Below are 9,588 nucleotides of genomic sequence, written 5' to 3' on the forward strand. Positions count from 1 at the left end.
TAATAAAGAATGGGAACAGTGGCATGACGGTCACTGTTCCCCATTCAAGTCATTAATCAACACTCCTTAGGAGTATATGGTAGAACACTAAGTGGGACTAATCCCAAGGTCCAAAAGTTTATCTCTTGAATTCCATCCTTTTTAGCATTTCTTTTAGCTCTTCAAAGTTGTCACAAACTCAAGGCTACCAAAGCAACTTATTTAAATACAATACCACGAATCATAATTCATAATCATTATGAATCCATAATAGTTACGAGTAGAATATCACCAATTAGCCTAAGATAATGTAAAACATCATTAAATACTTCTTATAATTCCAGAAACCGTAAGTCATGATGAGAGAGATTACCTACCTCTCTTAGGGTCTCGTACCCTTAACATCAATTAATGGAGCAATAGAGTCCATAAATCCTTCACTAAAGAACAATCAAAAGAAATAAACTCTATTGACAAACTAAGCACTGCACAACCATTACTATTTCAAAAACTGAGATTTTATATCTTTACCATAAATTCTAATATTTTACTATGTTAAATTAGACATCTCAAGCTTCCAACAAGGTATAGAATGAGTCATTTGGTTGAGTATATCCTAAGTTATGCAACTCACAAGGCAGTTGTCCTAGACTGGTTTATGTAGTCGAGTCAGCCTGATTCACGGAATTATTGGGAAACCATGGGTGCTCTAAAATTTCTAAATCTTGCATATGTTAAAGTAGACTCTTTCATCTTTCTAGAGACATATCATATGGCTCAATTGGATTTAAACATATCAAGTTACGCATGTCGCAAGCCAACTGTTTCAAACTTGCACTTTGGGATCAGGGCAGTGACTTCAAAATAGAACTGAGATTATTCCTATAATTCCCATAATCTAATATTTTATAGGGTTATAGATATTTGAGTTAGCTTTACATAGGTTCAAGTCTCACATAATTTGGAGCTCTTTAGCTCAAGATATACCTATTTTACCATGCTACCTCCAACACGCTAAACATGTGTTTTGCTGCTGGAGTATTTTTTTTGAAAATTATTGCTGCTGGAGTATCACGTTAAAACATCCTCCTCAAAGCATTTTAATGCATTGAGGCCTTGACCAAGGTCCTTCCCCTTATTGCAGTGCATTAAAATGATCATATAGCGCTTTTTAACGCGTTGGGGCTTGATGGGACGAAAATTCTTTCCCATCTAAGCCCATTTTGATGGCAAAATACCATTCGTTCCCTCATCTGATGAGCAACTTTAGCACTAAAAGCACATGTTTAATATCTTTATGACAAAGACACAGTGGGGAACAGATGGTGACGTAATCATTTGAAAATATACCAAAAAGGGAACAGTTTTGGTACATTAAATACACCTGCTCCACTAACTCAATCTCTCTGACCACTTTTCAGGAAACGTTGAAGAAGAAGTCTCCATAAAGCATAAGCGGTGCAGCAATCAAGCAAGAGGAAACATGCACAACAGGGAGTAAACGTTTCCTATTGGCTAAGAGGAAAGCAAGGCATGGGGAAGATCAGAAGGAAAGACAAATCTCAACAATAACTGTCCCATCCAGCCACTTGCGCCCCTCAATGTACTGTTCACACTGCCCCTTTCATAAAGTCAAGAAAATAACTCCAAGGGAATTACACACTTTTCCATTCGCTCTTCTGCCTATAAATAGGACGTCCCAGCACGAAGAACATCATCGAATTCCTTAAGAAGAGGTCACTTAGTTTATTTTGTAGTTTTACTTTTGTATAGTTTTAGCTGTAGTTAAGTGACAACACTTCTTCTCTATTCTGTATCACCCACTTGAGACTCCTTACAAGAAGCAACCATATTCTCCACTTTTCATTTTATTGTAACCTAATTTGTTTCCAGTTAAATATAAGTGTTATTTCTCTCCTTTCCTCTCGTTATCTTTGAACTGAATCTCGGGTACATGAGATTTCAGTTTAAAATAATTATGTTTAAATTAGTAGCCATGGGCTAAACTATCTGTGGAACGAAAAAACTACAAAGTTCTTAAATAATTATTTTCAAAACTTTTGTACTGAGCTTTTGTATTTCTCTGGTTAAGTAAGCTATATTCATTGTGTATCAATGGAAATTGAACACATACTGAGAAAGGAACTTCCATAAGAAAGGGATTTCAGACAGCTTAACCAAAGGGAGGAGAAGACATAGGAATATGGAAACTTGTGAGCCATTTAGTCCATGAGCTAAGGAATCAGAGTTGACAGTGAAGAAACCGAAACAAGTACAAAAGTGTTAAGTTTTGAGAAGAGAAAATAGCTATTTAAGAATGGAGCAGTGGATCCGTTCCTTGTGTTAAAACTGTTTTTAAAACCATCGATATTGTTGTCTCTTAATTACTGTTATTACTGTTGTTATTTTTTACTTTATTCAATCTTGTATCTACAAATCTCCAATGAGCACTGTCGTTCCTTCTTTCACTAAGAAGGATTACATATATAACGACGCAAGGAGCTGTTTGCTGTCAGATTGAACTTACTGTTCTTGAGGAACGTTGTCAAGACAGTAGGGAACGTTTGACCAAACAGGTCAATCAGTAACTTTTCTTTTCATTTTTATCCTTTTTAAAATAGTTTAAGGCATTAATTAGAGTTCTATCTAGTGGGAACGATAATCTGGGCACAAATAGTCCCATTTATTACTTCATGCGAGCACTTGCGCACTTGGGTTGAAGTTAAGAGAACAAATGTGTTTTCTCTTAATAAACTAGAACGTTCTTCATCATAATATTTTAATCAACCAGCAGGTTTCGACCCAACAAGCAGCAACACAAGGTTCCATTTATGTGCCCTAGACACCAACCTTGATCATTTACTCCATTTCCACTACCTAATTAACATTATCAACATACAATGCATCAATTGATTGATTAATATCATTCAAGCATAGCTTAGGGGACTTACCCTAATTTATTTTAAGGTCTCACCTACTTTGCGTAATTGCACTTTTACCCTGAAAAATATTTTAACTTGAAATTAGACTTTTCATCTAATTAACCCATTTTAATTATTAAATAATTCTAATTTACATAATTTAATTATTTGGGTTATTATACAACAACATAAGCTTCGTGAGTTTCATGCGCAACACTGTCAGCAACATAAGCACAGGTTGCACTTGCTGAAAGAGATAACCACACTCATTAAAACTAGTATCAATGCGAATGAAGAAATAGTAGCCATCAAGATTCGTATGGCATACCACGATTACTTATTAAGGCAAGTTATTCATCTAAAGGTGGACACTACCTCTTTCTATCTTGATTCAAATCAAGCTGATCAAGAGATAATAATGATGCAAATCTCCATATCACACCTCCAGGCCCTCTATTGTTCAAAAGCACACATTCTCTAAGTCTTGACAGAGAACGCATGACACAAGCAATACAAAGCTGTGATGCAGCTACTGTACTACAACTACAGGTGACATTTCTAAAAAGAAGATGTGTATGTTAGTATATTGATGTCCTAGAGACAATCTTTTGATTAGATTAGGACATATGTGGACCTTTTTATAAAGTCGTGGGTGGACCTATAAGGATATAGCTCGCACTGAACAGACCCACAAAGAGACTCTATGACGAAATCTTACAAAAGTATCATTAGAACATTCTCTTAATATTTGGGTATATCTTTCCTTAGACCATGAGTTGTCACCTAAACTGTGTTCTAGAAGGCATGTTTTGATTGTATATCTCGTCTGCCTGAAACATAGAGACTCATAGGTATACTTTTCGGTATGTCCTGAAAGAGCACAGGCCTAGAGTGATAAGCTGAAGGAATTCGTTAAATCTCTGTAAGGGATTAGGTTATCTGTAAACCGGAGAAATCGGGATGACATTTACAGGACTCGGGAATCTATGCATAGTAAAAGAGATCATGAGATGATCTGCCTTTAGAGTCAGTAAATTGAAGATTCCCTATTTCGAATTAAAGCTTACCCTAAACCGCAAGGGTTGATACACTTCCTCACCCTAGGTTTAAAGGGAAGGTAACCGAGACGAAAGGAAATACATACGGCAACCAAATATGTGTAATAGGATGATCAAGTCATTAATCTAACTAGTTCTGGGGCAACAAAGCATTGCTAGTGCTCTGTGTTGTCATTAAATGAGTTGTGGGCTTGTTGGGCCCGAGCCCATTTATGTCAGTGGCTATGTTGGACCTAATGGGTCACACACTAACACCTTGTTGTCATGATGATCTAGCATTAAAGGTATTGGGCCTAATAATGGTTGTTAGCCCAAGAAGAAGTTTGGAAGCCCACCTAAAAGGGAAAAGGGCGCATGGATCATGTAGTGGGCTTGGATGGTCCAAGACATTACTAATTAATTTAATTAGTTAAATTAATTATCAAATATTTAAATTTTGAATTTTGAATTTGAATTTTGAAATTTGAATTTTGAATTTGAAATTTAAAATTTGAATTTTGAAATTTGAATTTTGAGTTTAGAATTTGAATTTTGAATTTAAATGTTTGAACGTTTGAATTTGAATTTGAATTGGCTATGAAAAGTTGTTTCTTAATAAAAGGATAAGATAAAATCTTGTTGGAATAAATCCATTGTATCAAGAGGAGATCTTTGGAGATCACCAAGGGCTGTTTGGGGCGCTGATTTGGTGTGATTATAAGTGTCATCTAGTCAACCAAATAAGCTCCAATCAGATTTGGTTGGTTGATAGAATCAGTGAGTGAGTTAGTTCAAATTTGAATACAACTGCTCAACGTATCTGGACCCCTTTTGGGGCTGAATGGGGCGCATAGATGGCTGGCCATTAGGTCAGAATTTTGACTAGATAAAGATCTAGTCTCATGAGGATTGTATGAGAGGTTGTTGGGAATTTTGAATTGCAACAACTCCACCCTTTCTCTCCCTTTATGTGCACCATTTGTGATCAGAATTTGTAAAAGAAAATCTGATTGCATCCTTACTTCCTCTCATCTTTTTGGTGCGCCATGTTTGTTAGGTTTTTCCCTAAGTGTTTTGGAATTAACCTAGCCTTTTCTAAGAGCATCCATGCCCCACTTTTGTGAAGTTTTCATGCTGAAGACTTCACTATTCTAAACACCTTTACCTAGCCTCCTCCTTCACACATTGGACGCCTAGCAAGCCTTTGTGGTGATCAATTGGTGGCTTTTCAAGAAGAGTTCTTGCATCTTGACGTGGGGTGGTGTGGATCAACGTTAGAGGGTTTGAACCCTTCAAACCTGACACTGATCTCCTTGGTGTTTGAATCACAAACAAAGGTAACATCATGCTGTCTTAAAACATGAATCTTGATTGCATGTGTTATTCCGCTTGAAAAATTTTGTTTTTCTCTCTCACATGCTTCGACCTTCGAGGTCATTTTTCTTTAACTATTTCGCAAAATGGTTATGCCAATTCCTAGGGGAAAGTTGAATGACATGGTGATAATTTGCATTGTTGAGCTACAAAATAGAGGTTCGACACTAGTGGGGCAACGATTGATCTTTAGTCTTGGTAGAGTTTGCGCAACTCAACCTCGAGGATGAGGTTATTTTGAAGGGTAACTATCTTTCATGATATAATTTTAGTTAATTATTATATTGATATCAATTAATTATGATTTGTATCAATTAATATTAATAAAATGATTAGGCTAATATCAATTACTTATGATTGATATCAATTGAAATTATATTATAATTAATTAGGATTAGGCTAATATCAATCAAATATGATTAATATTAATTAGTTTATTATCGTCCCCATTTTATTATAAATTCTTGTTATAAAAGGTTAATTGGCTGAAAGGAATAAATAACAAGAAGAAAGTTATTTCCTCCCAACAATTCTCTTATTCTCTATATCTCTCTCTAAATTTCTTGCATCTGTCTATCTCCTCTCATTCTTCACTCCCCCAAATTATTTTCATTACATTGTCATTCATGAGCTCTTTTGGAAATATCAATGTGCAAAAAACCTCTTGTCCTTTGTGGCTTTCACTACCACATATCATTTTCATATTCTTATATTAATTACAAAAATATGAATCTACCAATAAAATAATAATATACAAATCGCTAAGCAAACCTTCAAATAAACACTTTGTGTTTATATTGTTGTCATTAATGGAATACGCGGCATGACTTCAACTCGTCAAACTCCTAACAAACAGAGAATAGCATATATGAGTTCTAATATTAGTTTTCATATTCTTATTCTCATGTATTGAATAATTACTGGATGCAACTACTTGACAAGCAACCATTCTTGCACAATTTTTATGTCTTTGTTGGGTTTCTATTAGAAACAAATCTCTCGTATCTTGCATGTCTTTCACATTTTTTTTTACATACTTTAATTTTAGTTACAAAATATATATACATTTACCACTAAAATAAAACAATTAATATCAATCTCTTCAAATTAAAAGTTTAGGTGAAACTCAACAATAAGTAACTTCAGAGTGCACCCTAAAGTAGTCCAAGTACTAAGTGAAAAAAAAGTAGATAACTCTTTAAAGAATATAAAATATTTTTTACTAATTAAGACTTTAAGTTGGCAATGGGTCAAGTATTTACTTTTCTATATAATAATACTATAAATATTTTATTAACAAGTTAAACATTTCTCTTGCTTCACATATTTTAACGTTAATTTCATACAATAATTATTGCAACAAGTATATATATATAGAGAAAAATATTTCTCAAGCTAGCTGCTTGAGATATATTAATACTAGAAATAAAATTTGAATGACAAACAAACAAAAATTAAGATAAAAAATATCAATAAATAATTAATACTAGAAATAAAATTAAAATATATTAGAAAATAAATTATTTATTTTATTATTTCAAAAATAGTTCTAGAAAATATTTTTATTTTTACAAATCTTTCACAGGTTCTAAGGTAAACTCATATTGGATGGGACACCGGAAAAAATGTGTTAAAAATATGTGTGTCTGTGTGTGTAAGTATTCAATGTGGACTTCAACACCCTTATATTTTTATTCACCTTCACCTTTTTCTTATTAACCCCTTAATGAGATTTTTTTTTTTACATAATTTTAGTGACGATGCCTGATATGAACCATATCAGGTTCATTATATATATATATATATAAAATCCATAGAAAATAAGAAATATGTATTCCTTCAGTGTATTTGGAGATGGAAGATTAAGAATCTTGAACTCTTGATCAAAATTGTTATGTTATCATGTCAAAAATCAATTTTCTAAAAAATGTAAACTGATAAGTGCAGGAACATAAGTAATTTTATGCATTTGTTATTGTACTTAGTTCACTATAAATATAGGATTTAGACATAATTATATATGTCATTAGGGACGAGATCATTTGACATCATATTAAACTAAAAAGTTTGACATCCCATTTAACTGTTGATTTCCACCAATCTAATGATAATAAATTATTAAGAATTAATAATTAATTAATAAGTATGAGTTAATAAATTATAATAATTAGATTTACAAAAATTAATGGTTAAAATTTTATGTCAAATTTTTTAGTTTGACACCGACATCAAAGGATCTTGTCCCATGTTAATATTTCAAAAAAAAAAAAAACCATAATCAAATTAAATTTCAAAAATTCAAAGTACTACTTGTTAATAAGGGTGTAAATAGGCTGAGCTGAAGTTAGGCTTTAACCTAGGCTTAAACAGGTCAGACTTGTGTAAACTATTTTAAGTCTGGTATTGCCTGTTAGTCTTATATAGGCCAAAATCATAAGTCTGATCTGACCTATAATTAAAAACAAAAGCCTTGGTTTAGGCTTGTTAGTCTATTTAAACCTATTAGGCATTCAATAATTAAAATAATATTACTTTATTATTAAAATAATAATTTATTTATTATAATTAAAATAAATAATATGATATATGTTCAGTATGTAAAAGAAAGCCTATGACCTACTTTTTAAATATGACATTTTTAAATCCTGAATTATTTTATTTGACTATATATAATAGATAGAGTCTGACATGATGTAGGTCGAGTCGTAGGCCGATTTACACTTGTTAATATTTTAAACAACATCTCCGCATCGAAGTTAAGGGAAAAATTTATTGTACTACGATCGTAGGTACAACGGACCAATGAGAGTCACCACATCAGTTGATATTTTTCTGAAGAGAGAAAAAAAACTTATTACTTTACACTATGCATTCACGGGAATGCATAGTGTAAAATCTCCCGTTGAACCCAATGATCTGTATCCCCGTTGTACTGAAAGTGCTCTCAAAGTTAAGATAGAATAGAAAATGTGGGGGGGGGGGGGGATTCCATCAAAGATACAACGACAAAAAAAATTAAAATAATACTATTTTAATAACTATTTATGAAAACATAACTATTTTGAAACTAAAAACGGATCTATTGCACTCAGTTACGCCTTGCATAAGGAGTGACCTTGGAGAAAGAGACACCCTGCATAGGGCGTGATTCATGAGGAGAGACACACGCCCTGCATGGGGCATGATTTATGAGGAGAGAGATACGCCCAGTCTGTTGCGTGAGTGAGGAGAGAGAAACGCCCAACGTGGGGCATGACCAGGGACCCTAACCTGCATTGTTTTGGCACGATTAACGCGATTCTCCCCTATTTAAATCCCTCTCATCTCCACACCCTTCTCCATTCTAAACCCTACTCTTACATACATTATTCATACTCTTTTTTGTGTTTTTGGTTAATATATTTAAGAATGAGTTTATATTCTGATTCTGTTCGTGTTGTTCTATATTATAATAATAGGAAAGTAGAAGGTTGATGTAGTGTAGTTTTTGAAGGTGAGAAAAGGCAAACATGTATGAAGCAGAACTCAACAGTTGGCGAACTACATTAGAAAATTCGTCAAAAATTAGCTCTCAAAGGTAACTAATCTATCACTTTGGTCACAACAAGATTATGGCAATCTGAACAATACATGTGATTTCAAGTTATGGAGATGAAGACTTAGATATGGTAAAGGAAGAATTCTTCAACCAATCAAGGAAAGATTTTTTGGAGATGTACGTGGATATTGCCGGAGCAGAGGATGTAATTTTACCATGAGGTTAGTTGCTTTCAATTCTTCATGTAATGCATCATCATCTGTTGCTCCAGTTGTTAACATGTCTGAGGAAGACAAAAATGACCCTACTTGGGTTATGGATGAGGATGATGATGAAAATATCGCAATAGAAGATCCTCTTTTTGCGGAGGATGCTAGTGCTTCTGACAATGATGAGGAATGTGGCCGGTCCATGACTCAAATCCAGCCATATCATGATCGGGGGGAGTCTCAAATCCCAGAACATCATGACATGGGCTCGAGTCAATTACCACAACATCCAGAAGGTATGTTGGTAAACAATTCATATATACATATATGGTTTTGTTTATGTAATTTTTTCTTTTTGTTACTATTATTTATTTGTACATGCAGGCAGTGGCGGACCTAGAAAATTTTGTTTATGTGTGTATATTTAGTGGAGGGAGTTTGGGGGCAGTGCCTTCGAATTTTTTTTTAAACAAAGTTTTAAATGCATTAAAAAGAAAAGAATATAAACAAAAAGGGATTTATATCCCTCA

Source organism: Gastrolobium bilobum, unplaced genomic scaffold (assembly GCF_033153095.1).
Source record: "Gastrolobium bilobum isolate Gb01-03AN ecotype WA unplaced genomic scaffold, APGP_CSIRO_Gbil_v1 utg33257, whole genome shotgun sequence".
In the NCBI taxonomy this organism is placed as follows: domain Eukaryota; kingdom Viridiplantae; phylum Streptophyta; class Magnoliopsida; order Fabales; family Fabaceae; genus Gastrolobium; species Gastrolobium bilobum.